Source organism: Pseudorca crassidens, chromosome 21 (genome assembly GCF_039906515.1).
Source record: "Pseudorca crassidens isolate mPseCra1 chromosome 21, mPseCra1.hap1, whole genome shotgun sequence".
In the NCBI taxonomy this organism is placed as follows: Eukaryota; Metazoa; Chordata; class Mammalia; order Artiodactyla; family Delphinidae; genus Pseudorca; species Pseudorca crassidens.
This window is the reverse complement of record NC_090316.1, coordinates 36969089-36995544: the sequence shown is the minus strand read 5'-3', so window position 1 is coordinate 36995544 and position 26456 is coordinate 36969089. Positions and strand designations below refer to the sequence as shown.

The window sequence follows — 26456 nt, the reverse complement described above, 5'->3', positions numbered from 1 at the left end:
TTCTGAAAAGAATTGATTTTTTTCTAATAATAGAGTAGGACATGGGTTAGTCCTACACATTAGAATAAACGGCTGGACTTTAATAATCTTAAATTCAAAACGGCAAAAGTAGCCCCACAGTGAATATTGCCATTCAGAAGCCTCTCAATATCAACATAAATCCTATATATAAGAGACTGAGATTGCAACTGATTTTTTTTTTCTTATTCCCACTGAACAGTTTTGTATTTAAGTGGTCTTTCTTTTTTCTTTGAAAAATCTGATTCCCATCCATAAATATTTCTAAATCAGGGGAGCGTGCCTTTAAATTAAGTCTGTTCCTGAAGTGACCCATATCTGGCCATTGGGTAACCTGTATCAGGTAGTACCACATGTTCACAATCAACCCCAGCATGCACCCTTTGGGCTGATAACTAAAATGTGACAATTCTGATAATTAAACCACCTAAAGCCAGCAGCTGATGTCTTGCATTAATTCAAAACAGCATAAGGTGAAACTCAGCACACTATCCAATTACCAGCGACATGGTTATATACGCTCTCAACCAGGCGCTGTGGCTTTCCTCAGATACGCTAAACCTGATGTCTGACAAAAACTGTAATTTACACAAATAAAGGGGGTGGTGGATGGGTTGTAGCCTGTTTAACAGAGTCCCTCTGAAGCGTCTCTTGATTAGCACGGCTGAGAGAGGCCAGAGGATGACATTTTCCAATCAACCTGACATTCACTGAGAAATTATATTGTTCTGTATCATTCATTCAGAGATAGTGGAGTTCAGATTTTTGATTTATATGGAAAATCCCAATTAATTAAAATAATGAAGAAGAAAAATAAAAGCAAATTACTTTTATACTGGGGTATAATTTTTTTTTGGAATCTTCTAAACTGTATTTGCAACTGACAAAAACATCTGGAACTGACAAAAATCTTCCTAGAGACAAGGCCCTCAGCAGAGTCTGTCCCCACCATAAAATTTTACATCAACTGTACAGGACAAAATTAGCAATGAGGGATCTTTGGCACTAGAATGGGTAATTCCTTAGCTGTTCATACAATATCTAAACTGCACATCACGTGACATTAAACTGCTGGTTAACAGTTAAATTTTACATTTAAATTATCTTAAGAAGTTGGAAGTCCTAGCTAAGTTTTTCAGTATCAATATGCTAATCGTATCGAACACTTATGCCTGAGGTAGAGACTTCTGTAAGAGATTTATTGAAGAGAACGCAATTGGGAGTACAATAAAGAAAAACACTTCCAATCTTGGAATCATATAGCCAAATGTCTTTGCTGGCTCAACAAGCCAGCCCTGAAGTGCAGAACTCTTACTTCTTTTATTTCTGTAGAGATTTTGCACAGGAATGGGGCTTTCTTTTGTTTGGACATCTGAATTTTGGAATACGTGGATTGCATCTTTCAAAAGTACGACTATTAACATGGAATGTGCATGAAGCAAACTCCCTTAACATCATTATTAAAAATAACAAAAACAACACAACTGCGTTAGCGACAACAACAAATAGAATCTTTTCAACTCTCCATGATATGTGGCCAGAATGAGTGACAAGAATGCAAGTCACCCTAATGATTCCAACCTTTGACGGTGACCGTGAACTACCAGAGGTTTGATATACAGGTGAGTTGACATTTTATTGCCAAACTCTGCACTGTGCAGGGGCTTGATTATTTTCAGGCGGTAAGACCCTTTGTGAAATTACATGATTTTATCTAATTTTATCTTTATGTAAAAAGACAAAAGTAACCTAATATCTGGAAACTTCCAATCAAAATGACCAGCAACTGTGTATCTCTGACTTCAGGTACTCTTCTTCACAGTTGGGAAAGAACGTTCCTTTATAAAAAGGCATTTCCTGGGCTTCCCTGGTGGCGCAGTGGTTGGGAGTCCGCCTGCCGATGCAGGGGACACGGGTTCGTGCCCCGGTCTGGGAGGATCCCACGTGCCGCGGAGCGGCTGGCCCGGTGGGCCATGGCCACTGGGCCTGCGCGTCCGGAGCCTGTGCTCCGCAGCGGGAGAAGCCACAATGGTGAGAGGCCCGCGTACAGCAAAAAAAAAAAAAAAAAAAAAAAAAAAAGACATTTCCTGAAGTAGGTTCAAGTATAACATACTTGCCTTTTACCAAAAACTGGATGGCCAAAAATTTATCCTAAACTATAGGTATTATTTTTAGAAGTGTACTGTCTCTTAAATGAGACAGAAAACATAAGGCCTGGACATGTATAAGCTTAATGGGTAAAGCATAGGTATGACTAATAGGAAAAACATTTAGGTCCATTCTTGTATACTGGGATATAATTTTAACATTTATATGCATAGATTCCATTAGCAGTAAAGGAAGCGAAGGATTTCAGCGCTCTTCCAAAATGCAGCCAGAAAATATGACAATGGGGCTCAGAGCTTCGAAGATTGTAGCTTTATGCATCTTTGTTGTGCAAAAGCTGGTGCAGTGAAGAGGAACATCACTAATCTTAGGATAAATTTCCACTTATTACCTATTCAATTCAATTGCTCACATCTGCTCCCTGCCATCACTACCACCACGAGTGCATGTCAGCAAATGCCCCAAGTGCACAGCACATGAAGACAATGAATTTGATCTGAGCTGTGTTTGTCCTTTTCACGCTGTCCATCTACGTGTCTGGCGAGGCTGGGCTCCATCAGAGAACAAGGCTTAGACATAACAACCTCAAGTTGAGCCCTAGCTGTTTAGGATTACTGCATGACTTTGACGGCTCGCCTTTTCCTCACATGTACCTATGTAGTGTGTGTATTGTAGGCATGAAATAGCTTAAAGTCAAACCTCTGAGGTCCTCCAATCAATGGAGGATGCTCGATAGTTTAAAAGAGAAAGAATGATTTGAATTCAAGATTTCTGTACCATTTGGTAGCTTATTCTAGGTGGTTGCCAATTTTCAAGCTGTGCCTGATCTTCAAAAAATCAAGGGGTGTAACATTGAGTGCACCCTGCAGTGCGAGGGGCTGATCAGAGGGTGGGTAGAACACAGACATGAACCTGGGTATCAAGCACTGGACTTGGAAGTTTGTAGTCAAGTACATCGGAGGAAAGCAAATGTCCTTAGAAATACTTGAAGCAGTTGTAGGCGTGATTTAAAGCAGGATTCAAAGAAACATCCTTACTAGTGCAGATTAGATAGAAGGGCAAAGACAAGAAGCAGAAAGAAGAAAAGTAAAATGAAAAAAGAGAGTCTGTATAGAACTAGGATAGATATGTATCCATCTAGATTAAAGGATAGATTAGGGGTAATGACGAGAAATTGGAAATATTCATTAGAAACACAATGTGTTTTGTTGAGTATATCATATGCTTAAGTTAACAGCCTAGCAAATCATATTTAGTTATTAATCCACCCTGTATATTTTAAGATTTTTCTGGCTGTAAAATGTCCTGTTTTTGTTTTGTTTGTTTTAAGTCACTTAGATACATGTAAAGACAGTTAAATTGGGTAGACCTGACCGTAGCTGCAGCTTAGAGTCTGGCGTCCAGAACAGACAGTCTAGTTTCACAGCATCCATTATGATTGAGCCTACTGGACTGGCACTTAGGATAAATAAGGTAAGCAGAAAGAAAAACTTTTTAAAGTGTACTGTATAAGGAGTGACAAAATAAAACAGGAAAGTATTTAAAGTGCTTGCTGGGTTCTTACGTGCCAAATTTCTTCAAGGTAGCTATTTTCCCTAGCTACCAGATTTTATTTATGTTGGCTCAGTGTAAAACTTTCTTCATGATAAAGGACATTCAAGCAGGTGTCAGGCACTAAGCATAATGTCAGATATTAATTACCCCATTTAGAAATATCACTGAATTAAAATTGAATTAAATTGAATTAAAACTGATCATTAACCCAAAGCTTATTAGTAAGGTGTAATATCAAAATTAAGCCAGTAACAATGTAAGATTTTTAAACCAGATTTCTTGATTACTCTGAAGATTTAATCTGAATATGAAATTAATGCATGTGAAATGTGAAAAGATATCTAAGAGATTTTCCTGAACCATGGTAGCCTATAGCTAAATATTAAGTTAAGTACATGTCCATGATGGACTTGACGTATACCATATATATTAGCCAGATATATAGATTACATATAAACTTTTAAGTATTAATACTGTAAATTAAAGAATCCAAGAAAAATCCAAGAATTTAAATAATTTAAATGCATTTAATTAATGCATTTTCATGTATTGGACTAGTATTTCTTTCAAAAGTTTCCTTCAGAATTAGAATACAGTTGTATTTAATTTAATATCTAGCTACTTCCAAAATTATTAGCAAACCACAATGAAGCAGAAGTGGCAGGAGAAGATACAGCAAGAGATTTCCCCAGCCTCTTTCTCTAGCTATTGAAGGGTTCATGTAAAAGAAGACTTGGCTCAAAATACATATGAAGAATTTCAAACCCCTACTTAGAACAATAAGCTTATTTTCATTAAGTTTGTTCTTCAAATTTTTATCTCTAAGAAGGTCTCAGTAAAAACATATATCATGTCAGTATGTTAGCATGCTATAACAAATAAGTATACCCAAGAAGAAAAATATTTCCCAGGCAGTATTTAATTTTTTTTTTTTTTTTTGCGTTACGAGGACCTCTCACTGTTGTGGCCTCTCCCGTTGCGGAGCACAGGCTCCGGACGCGCAGGCTCAGCGGCCATGGCTCCCGGGCCCAGCCGCTCCGCGGCCTGTGGGATCCTCCCGGCCCGGGGCACGAACCCGCGTCCCCTGCATCGGCAGGCGGACTCCCAACCGCTGCGCCGCCAGGGAAGCCCAGGATTTAATTTTTGAATTTGGATTCAATGTGCATTTTGGAGCTTCAACTTGGTTAAGACATTGTTCTTTGATATAACCCTTGGTCCCTTATGCATTATTTTTACATGGTTCAAATAAAATGGAGGCATAGTTATAGGACTGATTTTATTTTTTTCATGCCCAAGTTGAGGTTATACTGCTTAAATTCTAGTCAATCGTTTAAACATCTTGAACCTCCATGTTCTTTGTACTTTGCAGAGTTTCTTCTTAGACTGTAGGAATGAGACAGAAGCTTTCGATATCCAAAGCTAGCACATATTCTTGGGGGACAAGCAGCTATTTCGTTCAAGGGGAAACAAAGTACAACTTATAATACAATGCTTATAAATCATACAAAGGGCAACATAAAAACTATTTCATAATTGTATTGACCAAAGTGGAGTCCTAAGAAAGATGTCACATAAAACACCTTTGATACAAAGATCTAGAAAGTTTAGAATTTTTAAAAATAAACAAACAAAAATAGGATTCAAAAGCTTTTCCATGAAAAACTACAGGGAGACTTGCCTGCATTGGAACTTCCAAGTCTGTGATATTGTGATATAACAAGAAATATGGATTTGGTCTTGGTCCCCAGTTCCGGGGCACAGAGCTCCTAAACCCTTGTAATTTCCTGAGTGAAAGGGGTGAGATGAACATCTTTTGTGATTCATAATAAGCCCATTCAACCCTCTTAAGTTTATGTTAATGAGATGACTGGTGGCTGAAAGCCCCTGGGTAGCTTCAGGAGGTGGGCTGGTGGCCAGAGGAACCAACTATGTGATTAAAGGGTTGGAACTTTCAGGCCCAACCCTTGACCTCTGGGGAGAGGACAGGGGCTGGAGATTGAGTGAATCACTAACAGCCAATGATTTTATCAATCACACCTACGTAATGGAACTTCCATAAATCCCCTGAGCAATGAAGTTCAGAGAACTTCCAGGTTGGTGAAGTATCCACGTGCTGGGAGAGTGGTGCACCCTACACTCCATAGGAACCAAAGTTCCTGCACTTGGGACTCTCCTGGATCTCACCTGATACACGCCTTCAACTGGCTGTTCATTTGTGTCCTTTATAATATCCTTTATAATAAACCAATAATAGTAAGTAAAGTGTTTCCACAAGTTCTGCGAGTCATTATAGCAAATTATCAAATCTGAGGAGAGGGTCATGGGGAACCCTGATTTGTAGCCACCTCCAACAGAAGTGACTGACTACCTGTGGATGGCATCTGAAACCGCGGAAGTCTTCTGGAACTGAGCCTTTAACCTGTGGGGCCTGTACTATAATTCTAGGTAGGTAGCATCAGAATTGAATTACACTGGAGGACGCCCCATTGGTGTCTGCAGAGAACTGCAGAATTGTTTGGTGTGGAAAATACACACATTTGGTGTCAGAAGTGTTGTGAGTAGAGAAACAGTATTTTCTTTTAAAGTCAAATTATGATAGATAAGGAATTAATATCAAATAAGAAACCTTGACATAAACAAAGTAATTGAGAAAATGACTTGGAAGTATTTAACAGATTAAATGATATTTTAGAATTGTTTGCTAGTTTTCTGATAACTCAAAGAACAGGAAAAAACCCTAAGACTGAAAAGGTAAAATTATATTTTTAAAAAGAAAAGATACAATGCAGTATTATTCAGCCATAAAAATAAATGAAATTCTAATATGTCCTACAACATAGTTGAACCTTGAAAAATTTATAAGTTAAATAAGCCAGAAACAGAAGAACAAGTATAACATGATTCCATTTCTATGAGGTACACAGAATAGGGAATTCATAGAGACAGAAAGTAGAATACAGGTTAGTAGAGGGGAGAAGGGAAACGGGAAGTTACCGTTTAATGGGTACAGAGTTTCTGTTTGGGATGATAAGAAAATTCTGGAAATAGACAGTAGTGATGATTACACAATGCTGTGAATGTACTTGCTGTCATTGCATTGTACACGTAAAAACGGTTAAAATGGTACGTTTTACATTATGGATATTCTACCATAATAAGAAAGAAATTTAAAAAAAAATAAAAGAAAGGGAAAACAGTCATTATAGTCAGTAAGTTTAACTTTGTTATTTCTATATTCAAGCCAGGAGACTTTGAACTAACTGGGCTAGCCCAATAACTAGTTTGTTATCTGGGAAGCAAAGTTCCATATGATGTCCTGTTGGTAGATAAACCTATCAGTGTGCTGTGAAAAATAATCAATTCATCTGGAATTCAGTGTAAATAATGAGAAGAGTTCCACAGGATTTTGTCAGGAGAACACAACTGTTTAATGTGTTTATCAGAATGTGTTATTTCCCCTGAGGGAGCAGAATGCTTCCTCCTATCCGTTAATGAGAACCTGATAACTGAACATGTTTCTATTTATTTCCTCTGGCTACCAGAAAGCTCAAACAAAATATGACGCTCAGCAACTAGACTCATCCTATGACCGGCATATTTATGTTCTCCTTGTCCCTGGCACCAATCTTCTATCTCTATTTATAGTTTTATTATTTTGCTATAGGTTTGAAGAAAAATTGGATATTGTCTCAAATCCTTTGTAAAAATTACAATGTAAAAATAGCTTGATCAGTGGGATGGACTCCAATATTAGGAGTATGTTCATTAATATGCAGAACATGCCTAACATGGATGATTTGCACGAGCTGATGAGCCTTTCTTCCACTCAACTAAATACTCACACACACACGCACACACACGTTCTTAGTACAAAATTCGACCTCTGGAGAGCTACAATTCGGTTAGAGAAACAGGTTTTTCACCCACAATTTGAAATGTTAGATGAACTACACCTGCTATTAAACAAAAAGATTAGCTGCAAAAAAAGGAAATATACAATAAGCACAATAGATTATAAATACAAAATGAAACACAAAACGAGCCATAACCTTGGACACGGTCAAAATCCCCAGGAATGTGTATACATTTTTTAAAAGACCTAAGATCATAATTTAAAAATTGTTGATTAACAAGTTGCAAGGTGGTTGATTTGACTTGGGTGGTTGTTTTGAAATCATTTTATACTGTTTCTCTGCTTCTCTTAATCATACCTTTTGAGAGCCCGTTCATTTTGATATTGCAAGTAATTACCTCTATGTGCATGACTCTAAGCTATAACTGCATTTTCAACTTTAACCCACCTATTGGACCAATTTGGAAGAAAGTGTTGGACTAGGTAAGTAAATTGTTAAAGTATCTCTAAGTCCTTTCCAACAATAGAAATCTATAATAATCTATAACAAAATTTTGGAAGTGGAGGGGAACTTCGAAATAATTTGTTCTGATCTTCTAATTTTACAAATGACATCTTTGACGCTAAGTGTCCAAGGTGACACAATTATCTAGGGGCAAAGTCAGGATTAGAATCTGGGTGTTTCCCAGCTGGGCTATGATGTTCTTGAGAATGGCCACCATAGTTTATGAATCTTCAGACTCTAATTCCAGGAAGAGGGCCATAGGTGATACACTGTGTACAGGTCCCAGTGTTCGGGATACTTCTCTGTTCTGGAATACTTACACTGAAATTCCAACGCTGACAAAATAAAATCTCCCCCCTTTCATTTCTCATTTAACATTTCTGCAGAAGCCCAAGAGTACACAAAGTGATGAGGGACACACACAATGAAGGAATTCCCAGGTCCCACGTAGAGGAATAATGAATCTATTCGCTGCTCATTTCGATTCTGTCCCTCCCTTAACATTTATTATTAGAATTGAGCAGATACCCTCTACAAAGGGTTTTCCTCCTAAAGTCGGAGCCTGGAGAGCCAGGGTGTTGCAGCCTTCACTCTGCGGGCAAACAGGGGGACCGCAGAAGTCCTTGAACTTCCAGAATTAAGTCAAAATTACACGGAGTATTTTCACCCTGCAATTTTTGACTTTCTGTACTGTGCGCCTATTTCCCCCTCACTCAAAAGTCTACAAAATCGTAGAAGTTCCATGAATGTGAGGAAACGTTTAAAAGACAATCATACTAATTGGAAAGAACATCACCAAGAGCCCGAAGCTAAAAATTAGGCTAATTTGATGGTTCAGATGCCCAGCAAGGAGACGATATATTAGTCGCTTAGTTTACATGTTACAGTTCCTGCAGTCACTTCATTTGGCCGCCGGAGTCAGAACACCCAGGCAGCCCCAAGGTGAACATCTGATAGTAAGTTTTTGGCATTTTCTGGGCCATAGCTCGCAAATCTCCAGGAGACACAGTTCTGTTCTATTTCATTGACTTGGCACCGTTTTCATATTTGCTACTAATGCTAATAAAAGTAAAGCAAGATAAGCTAAGGGAGTCAAAATTTAAGACCCAGTGGATATATTTCACGACCTAGAATAAAGCTTCGTACATAGTAGGTGGTCAATAAATATTACCCTCTCTTCCTGGCTTCCAATACCACTTCTCCCCGGAATAACGTATTTGTCTTCTTTCTGGACTAATGTGTTTAAACTTATTCTCTTTACATTCCCCTTTTCCTTAACTTTTCTCTGTTAAGTACTTCCACTAAGTTTCCTTCATCTTACTGGTGTCCGGTTCAGAAAACTAGGGAGAAGTAACATAACTGATTGAATCGTTAGGCCTGCCTCGATGATTGATTTTTTAAATTTCATATCCCAAAACTATATTCTAAATTGTGCTACCCTTTTAAAGAGGTGGTCAGAAAATAAATCCTCCTGTGAATATGGAGCAGAAATAGAGCCAAATTATCCCCAAACAGGAAGAGTAGGGACGAAGACTTTGACATTTGGCATTTCCGCTAGAATCCTAGCTTCTAGTCCAAAAGGCAATTTTATCATATACTAGTTCAATGAGTTACTCTCATTACAACCCAAATTAGCTTGGGTAAAAAAACAGAATGATAAAATGAAATCAACAAAACATGACTCATATTTCAGGGACAGAAGTACTGACCTGACCCTATAAAATCCGAATGGCTTCATAATCCCATTTGGGCTGGCGCTGGAAGTTGGCCATAGTAGGTGATGTATTCAGTGCTTTGTAGATTTTACTGAATTTGTCCAAAGATATAATGTATGTCATTTCCCAGGCAAACTGAAACTTCTTCCTGAGTTTATACAAATCTTTACTAGAGGAAGGGTACATTTTTTTTTTTCCTAATCTGCTTTCAAAGTCTAGAAGTAGATCTCACTAAATAAATTTTTACTTAGCACCTACTAAGTAACAGGCATTGCTCTAGTTGCAGATGATTTCCCTGACATTCAATGACCCTGCATCTCGGCTTTTCCTTCTGCTATCTTATTAAAAATTGGGTAGTAAAGTTGAATACAGTAAGTTGTCGCAGTTTATTTTTAAATACACTTTTATGCCAGTCAGAATGATAAACTGTTACTGACGAAAGCATGATTACATTTGAATTCTCCAGTGTCTTCTGTTGTTTGTGTACACCTTTTCAGTAACAATTCTTAATATCTGCATACAATTTGAAATTTTAAATCATTTCAGTCTGTTAATCTACCATCTATTTCTAAGAAGTCAGGAACTTCATCTCCTATTGTATAAATAAATAAATAAGTCCAGGATCATCGATGTAGGTTATCCCTGGTTATCAAACTTGCTAACTTCCTTTGTCGGATAGGAGAGAAGGAGGAGAGGAAGGTGCCTTTGGCTGGTACAGGTCAGGAATCAACAGGGGGCAGCGTTTAACGTTCCAATTATGAAGCGAATGAATAATATTATGAAGTCTCATGAAAATTATAATAAATTATTTCAGAGAAGAGGAAGGGCAATGCAAATGAAAATCCCATCATATTTATCCCCTCCCCATTGACTACTACGCAAGAGTTGAATTTGAAAAATTAACTTAGACACCCTAAAAAGCAGTTCACCTATTTTATTTTTAAAATCCAATCTGCACATGAAAAAACCCCATATTTTCTTCCATATTTTCTTTCCTTAACTTCAGTCTGCACATGAAGGCATGCTCACAGGTGCAGATATGTGACAGATCACTTTGGAATGTGCAATCAACCAAGTGCCACAAGTGAGTCCACTAGTTTTAAAAGAGGGATTAAAACGAAAAGGCCTCGCCTAAATATCACAAGAATCTGGGGTTACTACACCGTGATCTCGGACACAAATGAATTAGATGAGCATAGGATATTTTAAAGAAGAAATAACATGTATCTAATTAACTATTGTTAACGCTGTACGCTGAAATTTAAAAATAATGTCTTCAGGAAAGGAAATGGTACTGCAGATATTCAATGCATTCCCATGAGAACAGATGACGTGCTGTTTCAGTAACCTGGCACCTTGTTCTCTAAGCTGGCAGCAAACTCCCTTCACTGCTGTTCTACCTTCTTTTGATTGTACCTAATTTCTGTGAGACTGCCATGTTGATGGGAGAGATGCAGAATCTACATTCCTCAAAACCAGTGAGGAGGGCCCCTGAAAACATTAAAAAAATTGTTTTTAAACTTATTTATTCTATTTATTTATTTCTGGCTGCGTTGGGTCTTCGTTGCTGCACACGGGCTTTCTCTAGTTGCAGTGAGCAGGGGCTACTCTTCGTTGCAGTGCGCGGGCTTCTCATTGTGGTGGCCTCTCATTGCGGAGCATGGGCTCTAGGTGCACAGGCTTCAGTAGTTGTGGCTCACGGGCTCAGTTGTGGCTCGCGGGCTCTAGAGCACAGGCTCAGTAGTTGTGGACACGGGCTTAGTTGCTCCGCGGCATGTGGGATCTTCCCGGACCAGGGCTTGAACCCGTGTCCCCTGCATTGGCAGGCAGATTCTTAACCACTGCACCACCAGGGAAGCCCCCTGAAAACATTTTTAATGTGGTTGGAGGTAATCTCTTTCACTGAAAATTCCTCTGAGATTTTTTTTTCTTTTTCGCCTGTGATGTACCAAGACAGTGGTTCATTGTACACGTTGTACCGAATACTGTTCTTTGAATTTAGGTCACTAGGCAGTGTGGGTCTCTATAGCCTGGCCCACATATTTCTGCACCTGTAATAGTGAAACAGTAAGTCTTGCTCTTGCGTGCAGAGAGACGTTTAATGGGATAACATACGGGACAACATCACGAAGCTGCCCAGTACAGCTGCTTTCGTCTAACACAAAGTGAGGAGCTGATTCTTAACTGTGCAAAGGGAGTAGACCCTCCACCAGGGTGATGGGAAAGGCAGCCTACAGACAACCGAAGCAACGCTGGGGTGACTTAGAAGGCAGACCCGCAGGAAAAAGCACTCAGAAGAGATTCACAGATAGAGCTACTCCCTTGTTAAGAAATAAATAAGGACGTCAACATAAGATAAAACGTTAGAAGAAAAAAGCTTCCTCAGGACCATAACTGAAGTATACTCTCAGCATTTACAAATGTGGAAATAATCATCTGCAAATAATGCTAAGGATCTTAAATAAGACAGCATCCCAGAGCAGAAAGCTGTGCAGCACTGAGAAGACGATCTGCAAAATGGGTCAATACAGAGATGTACGTTTTGACAAGACCAGACTATCCTTCAAGTATGGCTAAGAATTCTCTCCAATTCCTTAGTTTAGTTTTGTTCCTTTCCTCTTCTCCCCATCTCTGCCCTGCCGTCTCAGCTCCCTCCCTCTATGTTTCTATCAACCTAGCTATACAACCTGTTGCCTGTATACATACCCATGTATCTATCCATCCATCTATCCAACCAATATAATGACACATACACTCTTATACAAGTTAACCACACAGCCAGAGATCCAACACTCTCATTCTAGGTTTAGTCATTTTCGATGAAATTTTTCATGATCATCATATAATTGGACAACTGGCATGCGTGGTGCCTAGAATATCAACCCAATAAGCAATATCCCTTATATAATGTCAGCCAGGCTCATCTTGACTTAGTAATGCCACAATTTGCACCATGGACGTGAAAAATGTTTAGTAGGAATGACAGAAACAGCTATGTGCCTACTCTAGTCTCTGATACCTCCTTCCTCTCCATAGCAAAAAACAAAACAAAAGAAAACAAAAACAAAACAAAACAAAAAACCAAACCCTTAACTTTAGTCTAGGCAGTCATGTAACCATCTGGACAACTGCATTTCCTAAACTGTTTGCAGTAGAGTTGCTTATTTGACTACCTTTTGGCCACTGACATACGAGCAAACTAAAGTATGGTGCTTCCGGGAAGGCTCCTTAAAGGAAGGGCTGGCATCCTTCTTTGTCCCTTCTACTCTCTGTAGGCCTGGAAGAGGGATGTGATGACTGGAGCTCCAGCAGCTCTCTTGGACCTGACTGAATACCACAGGGGTGGAATAGTGAAGGATGAGGAAAAATCCTAATGACATCATGGAGCTGCCATAACCTGGGACTTGCTTTAAGTGAGAAAACAAATCCCTGTATGTATATGTCACCATTTTCTGGTAATCTCTTACTTGCAGATGAGCATAAACACTGACTGACAGATTAGGTAAAACAAAATATGAAAAACTAAATAAAGTACCAATTAACACAAAGTCTCAGTACTTCCGTTTTTATCAATTAGTACGAAACCAAAGAAAGCTATAAATAAGAAAATCATCTGTTCTAGTTGGTTGATATCATACTTTACGCATTTTTCATATCCAATGTAGGCTGCTGGGCTTAATAAAAAATATGTTGCCACTGAAGATATCAAAGAGTAAATCAAAAAATACCTAGAAACAAATGACAGTGAAAACACCGTGACCCAAAACCTATGGGATGCAGCAAAAGCAGTTCTAAGAGGAAGTTTGTAGCAATACAATCCTGCCTCAAGAAACAAGAAACATCTCAGATAAACAATCTAACCTTACACCTAAAGCAATTAGAGAAAGAAGGACAAAAAAAAACTAAAGTTAGCAGACGGAAAGAAATCATAAAGATCAGATCAGAAATAAATGAAAAAGAAATGAAGGAAACAAGGGCAAAGATCAATAAAACTACAAGCTGGTTCTTGGAGAAGATAAACAAAATTGATAAACCATTAGCCAGACTCATCAAGAAAAAAAGGGAGAAGACTCAAATCAATAGAATTAGAAATGAAAAAGGAGAAGTAACAACTGACACTGCAGAAATACAAAGGATCATGAGAGATTACTACAAGCAACTCTATGCCAATAAAATGGACAACCTGGAAGAAATAAACAAATTCTTAGAAAAGCACAACCTTCCGAGACTGAACCAGGAAGAAACAGAAAATATGAACAGACCAATCACAAGCACTGAAATTGAAACTGTGATTAAAAATCTTCCAACAAACAAAAGCCCAGGACCAGATTGCTTCACAGGCGAATTCTATCAAACATTTAGAGAAGAGCTAACAACTATCTTTCTCAAACTCCTCCAAAATATAGGAGAGGGAGGAACACTCCCAAACTCATTCTACGAGGCCACCATCACCCTGATACCGAAACCAGACAAGGATGTCACAAAGAAAGAAAACTACAGGCCAATATCACTGATGAACATAGATGCAAAAATCCTCCACAAAATACTAGCAGACAGAATCCAACAGCACATTAGAAGGATCACACACCATGATCAAGTGGGGTTTATTCCAGTAACCCAAGGATTCTTCAATATATGCAAATCAATCAATGTGATAAACCATCTTAACAAACTGAAGGAGAAAAACCATATGATCATCTCAATAGACGCAGAAAAAGCTTCTGACAAAATTCAACACCCATTTATGTTAAAAACTCTCCAGACAATAGGCATAGAGGGAACTTATCTCAACATAATAAAGGCCATATATGAAAAACACACAGCCAACATCGTTCTCAATGGTGAAAAACTAAAAGCATTTCCTCTAAGATCAGGAACAAGACAAGGTTGCCTACTCTCACCACTCTTATTCAACATAGTTTTGGAAGTTTTAGCTACAGCAATCAGAGAAGAAAAAGAAATAAAAGGAATCCAAATTGGAAAAGAAGAAGTAAAACTTTCACTGTTTGCAGATGATGTGATATATGATACTATACATAGAGATGTAAAGATGCCACCTAAAGATGCCACCAGAAAACTACTAGAGCTAATCAATGAATTCGGGAAAGTAGCAGGATACAAAATTAATGCACAGAAATATCTGGCATTCCTATACACTAATGATGAAAAATCTGAAAGTGAAATCAAGAAAACACTCCCATTTACCATTGCAACAAAAAGAATAAAATATCTAGGAATAAACCTACCTAAGGAGACAAAAGACCTGTATGCAGAAAATTATAAGACACTGATGAAAGAAATTAAAGATGATGCAAACAGATGGAGAGATATACCATGTACTTAGATTGGAAGAATCAACACTGTGAAAATGACTCTACTACCCAAAGCAATCTACAGATTCAATGCAATCCCTATCAAACTACTAATGGCATTTTTCACAGAACTAGAACAAAAAATTTCACAATTTGTATGGAAACACAAAAGACCCCAAATAGCCAAAGCAATCTTGAGACAGAAAAACGGAGCTGGAGGAATCAGGTTCCTGGACTTCACACTATACTACAAAGCTACAGTAATCAAGACAGTATGGCACTGGCACAAAAACAGAAATATAGATCAATGGAACAGGATAGAAAGCCCAGAGATAAACCCACGCACCTATGGTCACTTTATCTCTGATAAAGGAGGCAAGAATATAGAGTGGAGAAAAAACAGCCTCTTCAATAAGTTGTGCTGGGAAAACTGGACAGCTACATGTAAAAGAATGAAATTAGAACACTCCCTAACGCCATACACAAAAATAGACTAAAAATGGATTAAAGACCTAAATATAAGGCCAGACACTATAAAACGCATAGAGGAAAACATAGGCAGAACACTCTATGACATAAATCACAGCTAGATCCTTTCTGACCCACCTCCTAGAGAAATGGAAATAAAAACAAAAATGAACAAATGGGACCTAATGAAACTTAAAAGCTTTTGAACAGCAAAGGAAACCATAAGTAGGACAAAAAGACAACCCTCAGAATGGGAGAAAATATTTGCAAATGAAGCAACTGACAAAGGATTAATCTCCAAAATTTACAAGCAGCTCATGCAGCTCAATATCAAAACAACGAACAACCCAATCCAAAAATGGGCAGAAGACCTAAATAGACATTTCTCCAAAGAAGATATACAGATGGCCAACAAACACATGAAGGGATGCTCAACATCACTAATCATTAGAGAAATGCAAATCAAAACTACAATGAGATATCATCTCACACCAGTCAGAATGGCCATCATCAAAAAATCTACAAAAAATAAATGCTGGAGAGGGTGTGGAGAAAAGGGAACCCTCTTGCACTGTTGGTGGGAATGTAAATTGATACAGCCACTATGGAGAACAGTATGGAGGTTCCTTAAAAAACTAAAACTAGAACTACCATACGACCCAGCAATCCTAGTACTGGGCATATACCCTGAGAAAACAATCATTCAAAAAGAGTCATGTACCACAGTGTTCACTGCAGCTCTGTTTACAATAGCCAGGATATAGAAGCAACCTAAATGCCCATCGACAGATGAATGGATAAAGAAGACGTGGCACATATATACAATGGGATATTACTCAGCCATAAAAGGAAATGAAATTGAGTTATTTGTAGTGAGGTGGATGGATTTGGAGTCTGTCATACAGAGTGAAGTAAGTCAGAAAGAGAAAAGCAAATACCGTATGCTAACACTTATATATGGAATCTAAAAAAAAAAATTGGTTCTGAGGAACCTAGGGACGGGACAGGAATAAAGACACAGACGTAGAGGATGAACTTGAGAACACGGGGAGGGGGAAGGGTAAGCTGGGGAGAAATGAGAGAGTGGCATGGACATATACACTACCAAATGTAAAATAGATAGCTAGTGGGAAGCAGCCGCATAGCACAGGGAGATCAGCTTGGTGCTTTGTGACCACCTAGAGGGGTGGGATAGGGAGGGTGGGAGGGAGACACAAGAGGGAGGAGATATTGGGATATATGTATATGTATAGCTGATTCACTTTGTTATAAAGCAGAAACTAACACACTATTGTAAAGCAATTACACTCCAATAAAGATGTTAAAAAAACAAATAAAGTTCACGAGACACTCATAAAGATCACAAAAAAAATATGTTGCACTTAAATTTCTTAGTATTCAACAGTATTTTCATCATGAATTACTATTATGCATTACTTTCACTCCTTAACTCAAATCCCACTTCAGCCATCAAGTCGTAGAGAAAGAAAAACCAATTTTTGCTCTTTTAAATCCCTCCAGCACTTAAGTCTACCACTCCTTTGGCATGTTGTATTTTCATTCATTTAACTAGATTACAAACTCACGGAAGACAAGATCTTTGTATTTCACGCAGCTCGCAGGCAAGTGATTTATACACAATGGGTTTTGAGTGTTTATTGTTATTTATGGTTATTTATACAGCCAATATAAAATATGTTTCTCCATTAAACCCTAGAGAGGATAGTATTGTCGCTAATAATGCAATTCTTTTTCTTTCTTTTACCACTAGCCTTCACAGTTCCAATTATTTCCAAAAGGAGAAATAGAAAGGTCTAAAGTACATGACCTTGTAAGTCAAGGAGAACAAAATCTATGAATATCTGAAATCCTAAAAGTTTTAAACGCTATTAATAAAGACATCAAAATTCTGTTTAAGATACTTTGCATCTCTAATGTTGTTAACAAAACATGCATTTCAAGCAGAAGTTTTAAGGGTTTTAAATCACAGATTTTCCCAGCATTTCCTTCCGGCAGCTGATGAAAATTGGATAATATACAATCAGAACACTTTTTTCTACACGTTTTAAATTGATTGAAAAACAGAAGCAGATTTAACATTCAAAAAAACACATTTGCAACCATTATATAAAAATGGTCTGATCTGATTTAGGAGATACTAGGTATAGAAACTCAGAGCTGACAGCATTCTTTGGGATGTTTTAAAACAGAAGAAACGTATTACAGCACCCAAGCTGCTACTCTCTCAAAATAAGTACGTCTGACTAACAGTTTGAGTCTCCTGTAAGGACCATCATAAAAGAAAACCTTCCACTTAATGCAAGGTGTTCTCCATATTTCTTTGTAGGTACAAGTCTGACATTAAATAGGTTACGAATAATTTTCAATATGAAAACATAAAAATAATAAATTGTTTAACAGGGGATAGATGGAAATACAACATATTTGCATAGGATTTGAAAGTTCAATGCTTATTACCATCTTCAATATGATATACAACGGGGTGATTGAAAAACAACTTTGTCAGTTTGCATTATCTAGGTATATAGTCAAAGAAAATAAATAATGAACAAGTGTATTGGACTTACATTATGTTTACTAAGCTACCAAGGCATTGACTACATGGCCAGAAACGCAGTCCAGAGAACATGATGCCCTTACATCAGGGGAGTCATCCTGATGGCCAGAGATACTGCAATTCCTCTCAAATACTGTTTTCCTCGAGGAACTCTTGCTTTTCCAAATCTAAGGAAATACAGGACATTTTTCTCTGCGTAAATGTCTTTTTCTGTAGGGTGTTTTTCGGACGGTCACAATAGCTAAGATGTACATGACTGTAAAAGGAACTAAGAGAGCTTCAAGACCTAAGAACATGTCTTAACTCGTCCTCCCAATAATACATCATTGCCTCTGTCCATTGTCACATTTGTATCAAGCCAGGGCTCTGGCCGCAGAGTCCATGGAGTTAGTTCAACCAACCATGGCGAGTGAGAGCAATTTGCTGTCTCTTGACAATAAAAAATCTAGTAAAAGAGAAATCTGCGAGCAAATAGTATACATTTTTGCTATGTGAGAATTATCTTAATAAAAGTCTACTCTGTGTCACGCAGTTTATTTCTTAAATCACTTTTTGACCACATTTGAAACATTTCAAAGCACTAGCAAACGGAGAGGTTGGTTCTATGGAAACTTACACACTGGTAAAGAAAATGTTATTCCTAAAAAGAAATAATGATCATAAATTTTGGAAAAGGCAAAATGAACACTAAAAATGATTGTATAATGAAGATTACGTTGGATTCTATAGGATTCTCCCACATAAAATCATTATTATTAATATGTATAAATAGGGTAGCCTGGCAATTTATTGCCAAAACTAGATTTTTTTATTTTTCTTTTTAAAATTGAAGTATAGTTGAATTACAATGTTGTGTAAAAGCTAGAATATTTTTCGGGCTTCCCTGGTGGCGCAGTGGTTGAGAGTCCACCTGCTGATGCAGGTGACACGGGTTCGTACCCCGGTCCGTGAGGATCCCACATGCCGTGGAGCGGCTGGGCCCGTGAGCCATGGCCTCACGTCACGGAGCCTGCGCTCCGGAGCCTGCGCGTCCGGAGCCTGCGCTCCGCAACGGGAGAGGCCACAACAGTGAGGGGCAAAAAAAAGCTAGAATATTTTTGAAAGTGAAATGAGAAGCTATCAATAATAGGCGTTAACTGGCACTATGCTAGGAAAATCAGGAGATGTGTTCACTTTATGAGAGACTGGGGGATATTTTATTTGTCTAGATTTGAAGATGATGGCATGTCCTTTAACTCTACTGAAAACAGATTCACTGAAATTATTTTGTCTCTCGTTAAACACTATGGCAAATCAGAAAATCTTCCACACGTGGCCATGATGGAATAACTGGCAATGGCCATGCTCTCCCACAATAAGGAACAATAAAGCTGAACAGGATATTTGAGACAACTGGACATATATTTGATTTTCACACTGAAGGTGGAGGTGGGGTGCTAATGGCAGCTAAAGAGAGGCCAGAGGTGTTGCTAAACACGCTATGATGCACAGGAGAGCCACCTACAGCAAAGAATTACATGGCTTAAAATATAAAAAGTGCTGGCCTTCCCTGGTGGCGCAGTGGTTGAGAGTTCGCCTGCCGATGCAGGGGACACGGGTTCGTGCCCCGGTCCGCGAAGATCCCACATGCTATGGAGCAGCTGGGCCCGTAAGCCATGGCCGCTGAGCCTGCGCGTCCGGAGCCTGTGCTCCGCAGCGGGAGAGGCCACAACAGTGAGAGGCCCGCGTACCGCAAAAAAAGTGCTAAGCTGAGAGATCTTGATATAAAAGAATAACAATATGAATGATGGCCAACTTCTCATCAGAAACAATGGAGGCCAGAAGACAATTAAATGACACCTTCAAAGTGATGGGAAAAAACGTATCAAGCCAGAATTCTGTGTCCAGTAAAAAAAAATACCCTTTACATAGATTAAAATAAAGATTTTCAGATAAACGAAAGCTGAGAAAATTTGTCACTAGCAAACCTGCACTGCCAGAAATGCTACAAAAATATCTTCAGGCTGAAGGGAAATGATACCAGATGGAAACCTGATCTGTGGGAAGGAATGAAGAACGTGGGAAACTGTAAGTATACAGAGATACATATAAACTTTCCCCCCTTTTCTTAGCGTTGTGGGTTGAGTTGTGTCTCCCAAAATTCATACACTGAAGTCCTAAATCCCCAGTACCTGTGAATGTGACCTAGTTTGCAAATAGGATCTTTGCAGATGTAGTCATGTTAAGATGAGATAATTAGGTGGATCCTAATTCAATATGCTCCATGGCCTTATAAAAAGGGGATATTTGGACACAGAGACATATATACAGGAAGAATGCTATATGAAGACTGGAGTTATGTGCCCAGAAGCCAAGGAACTATGAGAAGTTAGAGGTGACAGGCCTAGACCAGAGAGATTTCCTTAGCATCTACCACAGAGGGGGCATGGTTTGCTGACACCTTGATCTGGAACTTCTAGTTTCCAGGACTGTGAGACAATAAATTTCTGTGGTTTAAGCCATTCAGCAGGTATTTTGTTATAGCAACACTAGCAAACTAATATAGCTTTTTTTTTTTTTAAACAGCTGACTGTTTAAAGCAAAAGCAATATCATATTGTAGTGTCTTAATGTGTACAGAATTAAAATATATGATAAAAATAGCACAAGAACGAGGGAGCAAATGTAATTATAGCGTTACAAAGTTTTGAAATATTATGGGAAGCGTACTAAGGGTACTATGATAAGATTGTCTCTTGTAACCATTACATTAGGCACAACTAACGACCCTGAATGGAAGAGTTAAAATTGTATATTGAAAAAAAAAGATTAATCCCAAAACAAAGCAGGAAAGGGGAAATAGAGGAATCAAAACCAAATCCAATAAATAGCAAGGTTGCAGACTTCAACTGCAATATTAATTTTATTAAATGCAATGAGCTAAAAATTCTGATTATAAGGCAGACCAGACAAAATTGAAGAACTAAATATATACGGTCTCAAGAAATTCACCTTCATTATAAGATACAGGCATACTGAAAGCAAAAGATTAGAAAAGGATATACCATGAAAACAATAGGCGAAAGTTAGGTAATGTGGCTCTACTGACATCAGACAGAGCAGATATGAAGATAAGGAGTGTTAAAAGAGGGATCTTTCATAATGATAAAATAGTTATTTCATTAGGAAATTACATTAACCCTAACACAGGTATATGTGTATGCACCTAAAAACAGAGCTTCAAAAATGCATAAAGCAAATGTTATACAGAACAAAAGAAAGTGATATATCCACATTCATAAGTAGAGATTTTTATCACCTCTCTCTCAGTATTTTATAAAATTAGTAGATAAAAAATTGTTAGGATAAAGACAGTTTCAACCACATGATCAACCAAATCGAATAAAATAATAGTTATATAACACCACATCCAAAAATTTCATAGTATGAATTTCTTTCCAAAGCACTTGGAACATTCACCAAGATAGACCTTATGCTGATGCTGGGCTAGAAAATAAAATGTCTCAATAAATTGCAAAAAATAGAAATCTCACAAAATATGTCTCTAATGACAGGAATTAAATTAGAAATCCACAAGAATAAGCGACCTAGAAAATTTCTCATGTATTTGGAATTAAAACAACATACCTCTGAATTATGCAATGTAAAAGAATGAATCATAATTGGAAACTAGAAAATATTTTCAAGTAAATGACAATGAAAATACAAATTAAAATGTGTGAAATGCAGCTAAAGCAGTGATTCAAGGGAAACTTGTACCATTAAAAACACTTGGAAGAGAAAAACATTTTAAAGCTAATAATCTATGTTACTGCCTTAAGTATCTGGAAAAAAAGGATCAAATTAAAACCAAAGTAAGAAGAAAAAAATAGTAAAAATAAGAGCAAAAATGAAATTAAAAACAGACAACAGATAAAGAAAACTAACAAATCAAAAGTTGGTACTTTGAAGAGACTAATAAAAGTAGTGGACCTCAGCAAAACTTATAAAAAAAAAACTGAAAACACAAGTTGCCAGTATAAGGAATGACAGAGGGGATTGACCATAGTTCATACAGAAACTTAAAGGATAACAAAGGAATATTATGAACATTTGTGGGAAAATGCTTGACAACTTAGATGAAATAAAAATGCTGAAAAACTCAATTCACCTAAATTAACATAAGAAAAAAAATGAAAAAATGTGAATAACTCTGTATCTCTTAAAGAATTGAATTTGTAATTAAACACCTCCCAACCAAGAAGACTCCAAGTCCAGATGGAGTCTCTGGTGAATTCTCTCAAAATTTTATAGATACATAAATCTACATAGTTATTTAAGAAAAGAAAGGAGGAGGAAATAAATACTTTCCAGCTCATTTAAAGAGGCCAGCAATACCCTGATAATAAACAACTGACAAAAATATTTCAAGAAAAGAAAATCAGAGACCAATGTTCCTCCAGAATATAGGCTTAAATAAGTTTTATTAAGAAAATATTATCAAGTCAAATCTAGGATTACATAAAGTGGCCATACATTACAACCAAATGGGGATTTATCCCAGGAATGAAAGATAGCACTTAAAAGGTCAATTTAATCCACCAAATTATCAGAAAAGGAAGTAAGACCATATAATCATTTCAATATGTGCAGGAAGAAAAGCTTTTGACAAAATTCAATACCTATTCATTATAAAAAAAAAAACTCAGAAAAACAAACAAAAAAACACACCACTTAAACCAGGAATAGACAGAACTTCCTTAGTCTTTTTTTTTGCGGTACGCGGGCCTCTCACCGCTGTGGCCTCTCCCGTTGCGGAGCACAGGCTCCGGACGCGCAGGCTCAGCGGCCATGGCTCACGGGCCCAGCCGCTCCGCGGCATGTGGGATCTTCCCGGACCGGGGCACGAACCCGTGTCCCCTGCATCGGCAGGCGGACTCTCAACCACTGTGCCACCAGGGAAGCCCAAAACTTCCTTAGTCTTAAAAGGCAATTACCAACAGCCTAAAGTTAACATCAGACTTAATGATAAAACATTGAATACTTTTCTTCTGAGATCAGAAACAAAGCAGAATACCTGTTCCCACCACTTCTTTTCAACATCTGCCAGGTAGTCCAAGTTTGTACAAGAAGAAAGAGAAAGACATAAAAGGAATAAAAATGGGAAAAGATGAAGTGAAATTCGATACACATAGACAAAACGACCATCTACATAAGAATCCAAAGGTACCTATGGGAAAAACAACTACTAGAAGTAGTAAGTACATCTGAATGATTGCAGGATACAAGGTCAATATATTAAAAAAATCCATGGTATTTCAACATATTGGCAGTGAACAATGAAATGGGAAATGGAAGATTTTAAATTCATTTTATAAGAGCATAAGAAGATAAAATATTTCGGAATAAGCTTAAAAGATGTGTGAAATCTCTACACTGAAAAGGGCAAAATATGAAAAGAGATCTAAATGAAAGGAGAGGGTTTCCATGTTCATGGACTGGAGGGCTCAAAATTGTTAAAACAGTCATTTCCTGTCAAACTGAACCACAGACTCAGTGCAGTCTCAACCAAAATGCCAACAGGATTTTCGTTTGGTAGAAACTGACTAGTGAATTCTAAAATATATATGGAAATGTAAAGGATCTAAACTAGCTAAAGCAATCATGAAAAAGAACACAATTGGAGGCTTACATTATCTGATTTCAAGACTACCATGTTCCAGAGAGCGTGGTATTGGCATAGGGATACTCCAATAGATGAATGAAATAGAATAAATAGTTCAGAAATAGGCATATTATTTATGAGCAATTGATTTTCACTAATGTGCCAAAGCAAGTCAACTTGGAAAGAAATTATTTTTCAATAAGTTGTGGTAGAATAATTGCATAAAAATGTGACGAAAATGCACCTCAACCCTGACCTCAAACCATGTACAAAAATTAATTCAAGTTCATCACAGACCGAAATGTAAGAACCAAAACTATAAAAATTTTCAAACTTGTTATTGGCAAATATTTCTTAGAAAGGACACCAAAAACATTAACCATAAATGAAAAATCAACCAGTTAGAGTTCATCAAAATAAAAACACCAGTTTATCAGAAGACACAGTAAAGAAAATAAACGAGCCACAGACTAAATGAAAATATTCATAATCCATAAAATCTGACAAAGGTCTTATATCCAAAATATATTTTAAAAGCTCCCACACATCAGGCCAACACACCTAAAGGGCAAATGACTTACACAGACACCTTCAAAAAATGGAGAAATGTGAATGGCTAATAAGCACATGAAAATATGCTCAAATCGTTAATCATAAGGATAATGCCAACTAAAGCCACAGCAAGGTCACAAGTAAAGCTAAAACCCATAAGACTAATAACAACAAATGCTGGTGAAGATTTGGGACAAATGGAACTCTCATACATTTCTGGTGGGAGTGTGAGGTGGGGTGAAGACTGAAGCAGTGTTGATTTGTTTCAAGGTTAATTACTGTTACACTCAAGAACAGGATGTGACTCAGAAACATTATATTGAATGAAAGAAGCCAGAAGCAAAAAACAAAAAAAAACAAAAAAAAAAACATTGCATTTAATGAGCTACATTTAAATGAAGTTCAAGGCTAAGTAAGACTAATCACCATAACAGAAATAAGAACAGTGGTTGTGTATTGGGTGAGGCTGGAGGGGCTGAGCGATTAGGGATTGACACTCTTTATTATAGAAAAAAGGTCTTGTTTTTCACACTTACACATATTAATAACTGAATGGAATATACTCCAAGTAGCTATTCTGCAATTCCTAACATTTAAAGAAGTTGGAATGTTGTTGAATTGTATCTTTGAATACCAATTTTCACCTTCCAACTCACTAAATGCTTTAAAACATACATATTCTTTAAGAAAAATAGAATTGCACTGAGTAGTTTTAAAAATAACTTGATTAGGAAATATTACTTTAAGTGTTTTTCTTACATGCAAAATTCACACAATTAAGGATGGTTGAATGTAAGTTCAAGAACATGTTGGGGTGATGCAGCATATAGAGGACTACAGGTCTCTAAACTGGAGTGTAGCATAAACTTGAGCAAAGTCAAAAAGTTTCTCTGGGTAACAGATGAATAACCAATAATTAACAAGATTATATAAACTATCACCCTGTGATTTGCAGACCATTAATCACACTAAATGGAAAGAGATGATTTGGATGACAGAAATTATTTTTAAGAAAGGCACCAGTTGCCATAAAATGAAAATTAATAAACTAGGATGAGAAGTCATAACATTTAATAATAGTATAAAAGGAATTGGGCAGCAACAATTATTTTGGAAATTGAGGATAGATAGAAACTCTAATATCTTTCTTTCCAGGATTCTGATCAATAAGATACTATCTGAATCATTAAGTGAGCATATGAAGTGTCAGGGATTAATTGTTATTTCTTGGGAAGACGGCTAAAACTTAACAGAGATTAGGAGGGTCTTAGTAAGGCCTTCTCTAGAACAGGTAACTGGAAAGGCAGTTATCCATCTTGAAATAAATAAATGCGATCCCATTTCTCATTTATTATGCTAAATACAATAAAGCCTTTAACAAACGTGTTATTAAGCCTGTAGCTGATCTAAGTGTACCTCTAGCTATTTTCTTGCTTCCTGTGAGAAACCATGCAAATTCTTCATCCTATGTTAATTACCTATTTAATCATTCAATGCTAAAAGAAAATCTTCTGCTCTAATTATAAAAGACAGTTGCCGTAAACATTTGACATGATGAATACCTTTCCTGATCTTGGGCAGGCTATAATTTATTAGGCACAAATATGAGAAAAAAATCCAAGTTCAGTGCTTAATCAGCAGTGACCCCCCAATTAAAACAGGTGATACCTGCTGGGCTTAAAAATAAAAGCAATACGACTCCAATTAGCTGTCAAATCATCTGGTAAAACAGCTGTTGCATAAATAGAACATCACTTGGTTTTCCTGCTCACTTTTTCAAGTTTGTCTTTATATTTAAGTCGTTTAAAAAGATAGTCCCTCCACTCACATACAATTTGAAAGTAGGGGAAACTAGTTGGCAGTGTTGGAGGTCATGACTGTAATTGACATTGATGGGGGTGGAAAAGGGTGGTGGGGAGGGGTGTGACTGGAGGGGTCACAACGATTGGGGCGTCTACAAGGGGGACTGGTAATACTCTTTCTTAACTGGGTCCCAGTTACATGGATGTGCTCACTCAATGAAAATTAATTGAGTACTGCGTACTTATAATTTGCACATTTTTTCTGAATGTTAAATTCAAACAATGTACACAAAAATATAAATTCATTTCAGAAATATATAGAATCATCTCAGCATGGTGTCAGAACTGAA

At 37.3% G+C, this 26456-nt stretch overlaps 1 long non-coding RNA gene across 1 annotated transcript in view; it reads right to left on the bottom strand.

The window, feature by feature from the left end:
- The window catches only part of LOC137216080 (uncharacterized), a 284238-nt gene that overhangs the window by 142722 nt on the left and 115060 nt on the right, over positions 1 to 26456 (bottom strand). The window lies entirely within an intron of this gene.